This window comes from Calidris pugnax, unplaced genomic scaffold (assembly GCF_001431845.1).
Source record: "Calidris pugnax isolate Ruff unplaced genomic scaffold, ASM143184v1 scaffold11, whole genome shotgun sequence".
Classification (NCBI taxonomy): Eukaryota; Metazoa; Chordata; class Aves; order Charadriiformes; family Scolopacidae; genus Calidris; species Calidris pugnax.
In genome coordinates, this window is record NW_015090803.1 from 5151058 (window position 1) to 5162848 (window position 11791).

The window sequence follows — 11791 nt, forward strand, 5'->3', positions numbered from 1 at the left end:
AGAGAATCGATTGTAAAATGGAAAAGGCCGAGTGAGGTCATATTTCAAAGAGATGAATATGGTACACTCCATTATGTTGTAATCAGCCTCTCTCTTTCATCCTAAGAACTGTAATAGTCTATCCTAATTTTCAAAAAAAAAAAAAAAAAATTCTCACTGCCTGCATCGTACCTTCATCCCAAATACAGTGAGGAATTCAAATGTGCTGCAGGCAGTTTCCATTTACCATGGTCTTTGGAGCAGACGGTATTGATGTTGCTGACCATTTTTCTCCTTAATAAGAAAAACATTCAAATGCTACTAATATTGCTGCCTTGGCAAACCACATTTAATAGATGGGACTTGCCCTGTACATGACACATAGAACATCAATCAAGGCTGAATTTTATTTCAATTTATTATGGTTGCTGTCTAAATGAAAAAATGCTTATATCGTTAAAATGTCTTACAATATAGATGTGCAAATGATGTAATCACCCATTTTGTGAGAAAATTCTGATTTTGATTAAAAATATCTACAGTTGAACTTCTAAATATTTAATAAATGTAAAACCAAAAAACACAAGCACATTAAGAAACCACAGTAATTGGCGTCTGGTGTAATATCATGGTTTTGTGCTCGATAGCTTTTATCTTTAGACGATGAGTTTATAAGGTATTATTTTAAAATTATACGAGCTGCCTTTTTGTTAACATCATCCAGAATAAATTACTTTAATTTTGACTTCAATCAGGACTCTCACATGTGTGGGTTTTGGGTTTGTTTGTTTGTCTGTTTGTTTTCAAGTCATTATTTATCACAGTTCTTTGCATGCTATAACCAGCTGTCTCCAGATTCTGAACCTAGTGGCCTCCAAAAGCCCTATAAGCTTTCCCAGCTCAGCAACTCTGGACACCAGACGCTTACAAGAAAATAGAAAATACTTAATTTTGCAATTGACTAGAGGGCGTAAAGCTGTCCTAGTTGTAGAGGCAGAGTTCAAGGCTCGGCACAGTCCCACTGACACACGCAGCAACCGGTCTCAGGAGGAGCTCACTGCAGTGATGGGTCTCCCAGCTGCTGCCTCCAGAACTGAGCAAAACAACGTGTCCCAGGTAATGGCCACGTTGCACTGAGCCCTCTAGATTGCCAGGTCATCCTAGCGGTATTTAAACCTCATTAAATTGTCATATACTCTCTCCATATATTGTTAGGATACAATTATTATATTAATACAATTCTATCCCCTTATAAACAGCTGGCTCTTTCTGCTGTGTTCACTTGGTTATGCTAAGTCCAGAGCCTATACGTACTGTAACACATCAAAGAACATTCAATGCTTATAAAATTTCATAAGGACATATTGGGCCAAAAAAAAAAACCAACCCACACACAACAAAAACAAAAATCAAAGCCCCCCAAAACATCAGTTTCTACTAGAAAATGAGAATTTTGCATGCATCTGCAGTCAACTTTCTAAAGTTTTCCTTACTTGGACAAAAGTATTTGAAACAGCAAAAGACTGAACTGCAAAAATGGTCTCTCAGCACGTACAGTAAACCCTGACAAGATGCAATGAACAGAGGGGTAGTAGAGCTACACACTGCACCACTTTGTCAGGTAACCACTGCTCGTGCACAAGTCCCAGCATCTCTGATGCGGGGGAAGGCGGCACACAAGGTCCTTGCATTGCCCTGCATTTTATCATAACCAAGAACTGAGGAGCAATTTGAACTTGGCCTCTTAAAAAAAACAATGGATAAATAACTGGAAGTGAAGGAAGTGTGGGAAAGCTACATGACAGATAAATGGGACTTTTATAACGTTGCATATTGTAAAGTTTGCCAGAATGTGTTGAAAGAAGAGCCAGCTAAATCACATCCTGCTGCAGCTGTCCAACTTTATAGCTAAAATGTTCATATTAATTCCATTAAACAATTAGAAAAGGAAATCCAAAATATTATTACAAGTATGTTGGCTTGACACTGTCTTTTTTCCAGATTTAATAACAGATACAGTACTCTCAGCTTCAAAGGGTGATGAATTTATACAAATTGTGGGCATTCACACCCTCAGGGCCACAAAGCAGTTGTCTATGGAAATCCTACAAAATCTAAACTTCACCATATATTTCTCACAGACATTTTAGAAAAGAAAGGAATTGTATTCTAGCAGTTATGGAGCTGGCCTGATATTTAGAGGATCTCAATTTAATTTCCTTGTCTGCCAGACTTCCCTTCATAATCCCAGACAAAGTAAATCATTTTCCTTACCCCAGTTCCCCATCTTCAAAATGGAGAAGGCCATTTAAGTACCTGAATCAAGTAGGTTTTAAACAAAGGAAAAAGAAATCCCTTTCTTATGCATTTTTTTTTCCTCTCAGATGGAAAGTCACCTGAAAGCTCAATCTTCCAAAGGCTTTAACTGTATGCTGTTGCTTGTCTTGAAATCAACACAACACACTACTTATAAGTAACATGCCTTATATGTTGCAGGTCTTAATGTCATTGGAGAGCCTTCCATTTCGAAACTACTGCTCTGTGATAAAAAAAGATATAGAAGAATGAGCACTAGTGAAGTTAATAAACAAAATGCATTCATGGCCCATTACTTCAAATAACTTTACTATATAAATAGTCCACTCATAAAATAATGGCCTCAATTAACATTTAATTCTCACACAATGCATTTGTAATGTACTGCAGGGATTAAAAGTTCTGCATGAATATCACTACTCTAGAAGTGCGACAACTTACAAGAGAAGTACTGACATATTTTCCACTTGATTAAAAACAGTTCCTAGCCTTTTTCTTTTTTTTTCTTTCCCTTCCCCCTCCTCTACTAGGCCTTCTTGTCCTAGAAGAATTACAATGTGTTGGAGCTCCCAATCTGCTAGCTGATGATGACCCTAAGCCTTGCTTTGAGAATCCCTAAGCACAGTAGTGCAACACTACTACAGAGGAGCACGTGAAGAGGTCCCACCACCCTGGCAGCCCTGCAACTTTGGGAAGCAAGTGACGAGAATTCACTATGTAAATACCCGCTTCAATCCTTATTACAACAGGGTGGAATGAAGCATGATTCCTGAGACACCCCCACCCCCATCAGCTAAAAAAATGCCAGCACTGCCACTGCAGGGAACAGACACTCGAGGACAAGACCAAGGCAACGGTGGAAGAGTCTTTCTGACATTATGTGGACATAATGCATAAGCAGCTGCGATGCTTGTAACGTGATAGATCTAAGTGCCGTGTGAAAGCCCTCCCCTCACTCAGCAATCTAAGTGTTTTCCAAGCTAATGCATTCTCTTTTAGCACAGAAAATTAAGAAGTTAACTGGGAAAGAGAGTATCTTTGTAATATGTGGTTGCTTTTATCCTGCAGCACAATGACCGAGCATTGATGAGATGATAACTCAGTCAATTAATCAAACACCAACAAAACACATTCTAACAATGACTGCCGCATTCATGGTGTCATTTTAGGAACTGACTCTGGTACACACAGATATTTTTTTGTCTCATGGGTTTGACCTGAATCCTAATGAAATTAACTGCTAGAAGAAGTCAAGCCAGTACAAGCCACCAGCTTTCAGGGAATGCTGCAAAACCTGCTCAAAAAGCCAGCAAATGCTTCCCCTAGAAGCCAGGAAGGAAGAAGGCCAGAAAGCTCCTGGAAATCTAAAATGTACCTCACTGTGCTTCGATAAAGAAGTAGTTTGACGCTGAAGTGATGGATTAAAAAAAAAACAAATTAAAAGTTAGCATAAGACAGAGATCTAAATATAAAATCCTGCCAACACCTACTATCCTCCAAGTGTGTTTAGGGTCATGTTAGGACTTCTACCTGTGGGTTAGTCTAAGGCACAAAAAAAAAATTAATTCAAGGAAAATTAAATATACAACCCCCCACACTTTTTAGCTATTATTTTCCTCACAAATATTGTCTTATTCTAAATTTATTGTTAATACAGTATGTTAGTAGTTGTCCCTAATAAGCTCTGCATACATCCAAGAAAATTGCATGCACTGACAAAGACGCTTCTAGTTTTGCACAACACACGGCTTTTTTATGATATGTTCTCTCTTGAAAACTACTCCCTCACAAAATGAAAATTCAGCAGAATCCCTAATAGCTTTCATATTTCAGTCTAATAGGTAGCGTGGCATTGCACTGCCACCCACCTTTGCTACAATATTGCACAGCACATTTAACAGACATTTGCTTCCTTCACACAGTCCTTATGTGCAGCTTCTGCAGGACCTTAGTATTAACATTTAACAGAGTCTATGAGCATAAAGCACATTTATGAACACCTGCTAGAACATTTTATTTGCCTTAAGAGTTTTATTATAACTGTTAAATTTTCTTGCTATGCTTTATGGGCCAAATCCTGGTCCAGTTTTAGCCTAAACTCCCATTGACATCAACAGGAAGCAGATTTGATTGTATGTGGGTTTCCATACAAATTCAATACAGCTTTAAACAAAATGGGATTGCTGTAAGCACAATACTGGACAGAAAGAGCCAGTGTCTGGTAGCTCTAAGCAAAACCAGTAAGCCCAGCCTTCAAATAAATTAAAAAAAGAATTAAAAATAATATATAAACCCCACACCCAGAAGTCTGTAACCTCCATGCTGCATTACAAAACCTGACTGACTCTGAGGCTGGAAGTACAAGGCATGACAGTATCCCATCCACAAAAGGCTATGGCCTCCAGGCCTTGGTGGGATGTTCTATCATTAACTACTCCCTCTTAGATCATTCACTGATGCTCCCATTACCAAAATCTTTGTCCCCTTTATTAAAGCCACCAAAGGCAAGAATACAGCCACGTCAGCATCAATCTCCTCCTCTGACCCACCCAGTCACAGCCCTCCACAAGGCAAGACAGCCTGGAACAAGGCACACAGAGCCAGAAGGTGTAGCTGGGGAACAGTCATAGAATGGTCTGGTCTGGAAGGGACCTTAAAGATCATCTAGGTCCTACCCCCCCACAATGGGCAGGGACACCTCCCACCAGACCAGGCTGCTCAAAGCCCCATCCAGCCTGGCCTTGAACACTTCCAGGGATGGGGCATCCACGACTTCCCAGGGCAACCTGTTCCAGTGTCTCACCACCCTCACAGGAAAGAATTTCTTCCTAATATCTAATCTAAATTTCCCCTCTTTCAGTTTTAAACTATTACCCCTTGTCCTATCACTACACTCCCTCATGAAGAGTCTGTCCCCATCTCTCCTACAGGCCCCCTTTAGGTACTGAAAGGCTGCTATAAGGTCTCCTCAAGGCACAAATTGCAGAGGAAGCAATGCCAGGAATCCGAATGTCCTGAAGATTCTGTTCTCTACAGCTGTTTGACAGTTTTACCATCATCACTGGTGATGTTCGTAACACCCCTGTGAGACTGAATGTGTCTACGCACAACTGAGCAACACAGCTCCTGACAGCTTAGAAAAGGATAATAACAGAGGATTTCATGAAGTCTGCTTGGAACCTCGCTAAGAATATTTAACCACATCTGAAAATACACAGACATTACTTTTGACCATAGCTAGAGAAATCCCTAAAATAGTACGACAGACAGCTAGTAAACAATATCACAATGTCACTTCTGTTTCGCAAAAGCTTGACAGTAAATGCTTGATTCAATGCATACTATTAAGACCCCAAAAATCTAAACAATTATAAAAATGAAATTATAGACACAATGATGAATGGCAACAGATGAAATGTTAACAGATCTAGCACCATACACAAAAATCATTGATTTTCTCTGATTACTACTTAGGTGATCAGAGTGTATGAGGTCCTAGTTGCCTGCTTGCTCTAGATTTTATTAATGCTCCAATATCAGACACCCAATTTGGAAATCAATGCTTACTTCATCATTTTTCTCTGAAGGATCCTATTATTCACAATTGATTTAACAGAAATGAAAGGCTTACCATTAACAAGACCCAGCTGCTGACACTTCTTAGATGAATTATTGAACTTCTAAAAGTGAATTAACTTAACCATCACCAAGACTTATTGTCTGATGTTTCTCATACCAAAGTCAGTGTATTTATAATTATAGAACCAAGTAGTAGAAAGTAGCTCCTTTGCCGCCTCCTTAAACACCCACCATATACACCAAGTAAAAATTTAGATTTCCAAAGATACAAATAGGACTTATGCACCAAATCCAGTCAGTGGGAGCTTAGTATCCAACTGCCTTTTGATGCCCTTAATCTTCATCTTCTTTCTAAAACTCAAAGATACAGGTCATTTCAGCCTTCAGAAAAAGGAAATCCGATTTATGGCAAGTTACATCTTTTGCCAATGAGATTACTACAGTCAAAGATCCCTAGAGCTGACCATGCCCTGCCAAAAAGCCTACAGAAGATGATTATTAATTGCCTTTAGGTACAAAGTCAAGATCCATCTTACAAATGGAGATAAAAGTAGCAGATATTAGACAACTGCAAGTAGAAGTAGTACGACAACTCCACCCCAAAAGCAGCGTAAATGCACAACACAGGAGGTCTATGTGTAAAATCTGCCATCTGAGCTAAGGGGCCATCTGCTCAGAACATAAATCCATCATGCCCACTTTCCAGTCTAAGAAGGACTACGCATTGCCCAAGGTGAATTCAGTTCCTCATGTAAGAGCTTTTGTTCTACAGATCAAAAGTTCAGTACCAGGAAGGAAGAACAGGTTCAGAAGGGCAGTCCATCAGACCAGCCTCTGTGTTGTAATCCTACAAATTATCAACTTCAGCCTCCAACACTAGACATTCCCTAGCAGGTACACTGCTAATGATGCTCTTCGTGAATGATTATTAAGAAGAGGTGACAAAAATCTTGAGTGTCAATCACATAAAACCACCCAGCTGCAGCGGTTTAAAAGCCCCTTGCTGTCAAACACAGCTCATGCTAAGCAATACACTACCCTTAAGCCACATGTTAGCAGGACCACAGCTGTCTAGTGGCATGTCAAGAACAACTGTTCAGCTACCAAAACTAGTGAACATTTCAGGTCTTATTAGACTTCTTGCTGATCTGTACTACCTGGCCAAATATGCTTTCAAAATTCTAGAATGGCAACTGCTGACTCCTTTAGCATTCATCATACTTGCAGAGCTCAGCTTGATTAGACTTACCTCTGTAACTGTTCTGAACACTCCAGCTCAAGACCAAGTTGAGATTAGGTGCAATCCACTCAGAAAATCTTCTGGATTCTTTTATGGTGTAATGATGACACGACATACCTGTTCCACCCTTTTCACACAAGCTGAAAGTCAGTGACTGCCCAAAACCACTAGAGCCTCTTAAAGCCCTCAACGGATTTGGCTGCTTGCACGCTGCTGGAGGCAAAACATCTGGGCCTTTTTTACTAGGGTTAGCATCTGAGGAAGACACTCTTAGAACAAACCAATCTCCTCTTGAGTACTGCATTTCTCCTTCCCAAATCCTTCCATCTGTTTTAACCCCTATCTTACTGGAACCAACTTTTAAAAATTCTGCTTACAGCAGACAAAAGTTTAAAAATTTAGGAAAATAGGAAGGGAAGCAGCCCGACAGACAGAGCCTCCAAGCTTAAAAGTCCTACTGCCTTAGGAAAACAGGCCAAAATAATGTAATTATGATTATGTTGAGAATACCTAGATACCCAAATTTTTCTATCTGCCTCTTCTCTATAGAGTAACATTTTTGAAATTGAGGCTGGCTGGCTGGCCACATATGAAGTCTGGTTAAATTTGATAGCATAAAACACATCTCAGCAAGTAGGTTATAATAACTTTTTTTAAAAAAAGACATGGACATTGGCAGATTTCCTGCCTTTCTTGCACTCATTTTTCCAGTATTTCCCACATTGTGAAATACCTCTTAATGCTATAAAGACAGAGCAGATTGCAAAAGTGGACCTAGTGGTTCCACTGGGAGTAATGTGGTCAGAATCTGGCATTCAACAAAGTTTCCATTTCTACATAGGTTTCATTTATTTTTCAGTTTAAAAATAAGACCATATTTTGGCATGTAACTAGAGGTGCTCCTACAACGCAAAAGAAATAACACTGCTGGCAAACCTCAAAGCTGTTCCAAGACAAAACTGTGTTGGCAGAACTTTTAGAGAACTTTTTGACTAGAGGCAGAATTCAACAGCAGCACAAATGGGAGAAACTATACTGAAATCAATCATGTTACACATGCTAACTTACTGCAGGTCTGAATCCGCATTAAGTTTATATAATGCAAATATATTTAGCCTGCTTGAAATTGAAATTCTGTTGAACCAATTCTGTTTATCTTCTACATGTACATAATAACTTCACATTGAATTCTATGATCATTCTTCTGTGTACACCATTTTTCCCCATACACAAATGCTGCCATGCTATTTACTAAATACCATGCTCATGCCACACTCATGTCTTATAATGTAACAGTTATGCAATTCAGGTGCCCAGCGGTTAGGATATGATGAAATTACAGCTGCAAGATCTATATTCCTGCATCAGCTACACACACAGAAAAAAATAACATAAATCTGACATTTCACAGCTTCTGAGGGTTTGATTTTGCAACCTACTTTCCAAAATACCTTTTTTTGCACGTCATAACCAAGGCTTTTTAGAGCATGAATAAGTTAAGCAAAATGCAGCAGTACTGCTTCAACACAGATCACAGTAAGTTTGATTCTCAACTTCACTATAGCACAGATCACCATGAAAGCATTCAGGTATCTGAGCGTGGGTGCCCGTGCCCTTGGATATCCAGGATATACTGGCTGATTGATGAGACAAAGAACTTACAAGGAAACCTGCATCACTTTAGATCAGCTGTTGAAAGCAACTGAATTGAGTCTTTCTTGCCAGAGAGAGATAGCTATGTGATAGTGATATCAGGCTGCAGAGGTAAACTTATGGGTTTGAGGAATGGGTCACAGTCAGGTCCTCTTTTTTACACCTCCTGCCTGGGAAAAGCAGACTGTTCTTCCTTACCGTGAAAGCAGAGTGGGCAACAGGAGCATTAAATTAGCTACTGCAGGCAGGTTGCAAACAGATATGTGCACATTAACCAAAAATCTAGCGTTTTCCAATGGGTACTGTTCCTCCCATCCTTTAGTGTTTGTGTCATCCCAACTTTGGGATGACACAAAAAAGCTCACGATTTTGACAAGGTGATAACTTTTTCCCTAATTAACACAGGTTAGTGAAGAGAAACTGATTTTTAAATTTCCATATCTTATCAGATCTCAACAAAATTTCCAATTTTCAATTGGTTGAGAAAAGAAAAAGGCATTGAAATTGTTTGAGAATTATCATCTTGGCAAATATCAAGATCTGCTACAAGCAAAGAAGGTGTAAGATCGTCTCAAAGAAAATGCAATACAGAGCTTAAATACGTAAATATTTCCAAAGTTCTAAGCACAGGTTACTTACCCTATGGTTCACTTGACCTTAAATGCAGTTGTTTAAGTATTGAATTGAAAAGCTTTCAGTGTTTTGTCTAGCTTTTGTTTGTTTGTTTTAAAAACTGTGGGGTTTTTAACCTGTTACAATGTTACTGAACATAAAAGTGACAAAGAAACATACATAGGATTTATTTACCTTCAGACTCTTAAGAATTTGTATCCAGTGCACAAACTGCATAATCCACAATGCACAAACTGCTTCAAATAATTCAGCTAAGCACATTTGCAACACTTGATTGTAAAAGTCAGACTGCCTACACGTAAGGTATCTTTTCAACAAAATATAATACTTATTTTAGATGTTTATTGACTTAAAATAATTCAACAAATGGGAAGAAATATGAGGTGTGATGAATATATGTTCAGACTACAAATTAATGTGATTAATTTAATCATCAATGTAATTAATACCTTGACCAGACAGGTAGAGTTAGAGTTTCAAATAAAGTTAATACACAGCTACTTTAGGACTGAAATTCCACCCAGAGTTCTCACTGAGACTAAATTACACAATTTTTTCAGTGTAGTATGCCTAAGAACTGGCATCACAAAAGTCATCAAATATTCAGGAATTTAAGGCCAATTTGCAACTGCATATAGGAAGACACGATAATAATCTTTTTATTTCCACAGTGGAAATAATGTACTACAGGTGTTTCAGAAAAACTTTGATTTTTTTTAAAACAAGCAGTTTCTTTCCATATGTTACCAAGCCTAACAGAGGCACGTTTTTATTCAGGCTAAATCATGCCTTATGAGACACACTTAAGAGGAAGAAAGGAGGACATGCAACTGGCATTTGAGACATATTGGCAGTGCGAAGCTGCCAAAAGCACACAGCAGGGAGCATGTTTTGGCTATCATGAGCAGAATAAGCATGCACTCCTTAACCACTGCCAGCTGGCATTTCTTTCCAAACACAGAATGCTCACTAGGCAGTTTGGAGACTGGACATACTCCTAACCTTAAACTATGCTCCCATAAAAACGTGCTGCTGAGATACCTCATTAACCATGCCTGTCTCCCAGCTTACTGCCAAATGTGAAAGACTGAATGACACAGAAAAATCATACGTTTCTCCCTATGCACAAAAAAAGTACTTCAAGTCTATCCTAACATACTCTAGTGCTTATAGCAAGAGAGAGATTTTAAGAGCGTTCAAGGAAGCCTCTGGCAGCTTCCCTAGAAGCAGAAACACTGTCACTACTTCGTTGTAGTCGGATAGAAAAAGTGAAATCCAGAGACACAGAGTACCAAGAAAACACAGCAACGAACAGCAAGAGTGACTGGCACTGTGGTTATAAACTATACTATCACGTTTAATACAACCTCTAGCAATCCTTACAAGAGAGACGCTCCCTGCTTTATGTGCTGGGGCAGATTTGTGGGTAGAAGATTAATGTCCCCCTCCATCTGCTAATGACTATATAGGTCCCCTGAGCTTTGCACCAAGGGTACTTTGCCCTTAGGATGAAACAAGAAATGGGAATTTGTGTTCATTTCTACATGCGCCTACTATTTCCAGCAACACTCCCAATTGCTAAATGTGTATTATTTCTACTTTATCTACCAAAAACATATTTTATCATGGTAGTTCAGCTGTGATTCCAATTAGATTTTCAAAGAGATCAGTTAAAAGGAGAACAAACCAACAGGGGGGCACTTTTCACTTTTAAAGTGCTTACCTGACACAGCCTGCATCGGTATTTTCCCTGTAAGTGCTCTATTCATTAACTTTTCACTACATTTTCAAAGCGACTCCACTCTTTTGGATTTCCTTTTCTCTATCACTGATAGCCTGCTGTCATGGACCAAGCAACTCTGAGGGAAGAAATGTACCAGAGACTGCCATGCAAAGGACAGGGCACTAATTAAAGCCTTAGTTTCCTTCAGGGGATTCTGAGAGTGGATTTTAACTTACCTTCGTAACTGTACCTTTGCTCCTGAGATCTGGAAGCAACTCAGAGGGAGCCTGACACCAGGGCAGTCTTCCTGGACCTAAGCCAGTTTGACATCCTGGAAGAATACGGGGAAAGAGCAGTTACAAAGTGAAGTTTTCAAGGAATAAGGCAAACATACTCATCAGAACAAGGATGCTCGGGACAAAATCAAGAAAGTTAATGCTAACTCCAATATCCAGAATTGAGAAATCAAAACCAGAGCATTGCTTGACTAAAGTCTCCGAATGCAGACGTCTGAGGTTCATGACATGCTTCCTTTCTTTCTCTTCCCACTCAACACCCCTATCAACGCTGACCCTCTCCTCAGTTGCAGCTCAAGGAAGAAGTAGGTGTCCATGCCAAAATTCCCTGTGAGCACCCAAGGGAATTCCAGGGCCTGTGTTTGTAACAAC

General features: G+C 39.3%; 1 protein-coding gene across 2 annotated transcripts in view; it reads right to left on the minus strand.

Moving 5' to 3' along the window:
- The window catches only part of RARB (retinoic acid receptor, beta), a 317069-nt gene extending 305607 nt beyond the window's left edge, over positions 1–11462 (minus strand). Inside the window, exon 1 of one of the 2 annotated variants that reach the window (XM_014937721.1) lies at positions 11360–11462. The gene's annotated coding sequence lies outside the window, so the exon portion shown is untranslated. The remainder of the gene's footprint in view (positions 1–11359) is intronic. The other variant, XM_014937722.1, reaches the window with a different exon arrangement.
- Between the last annotated feature and the right edge of the window lie 329 nt (positions 11463–11791).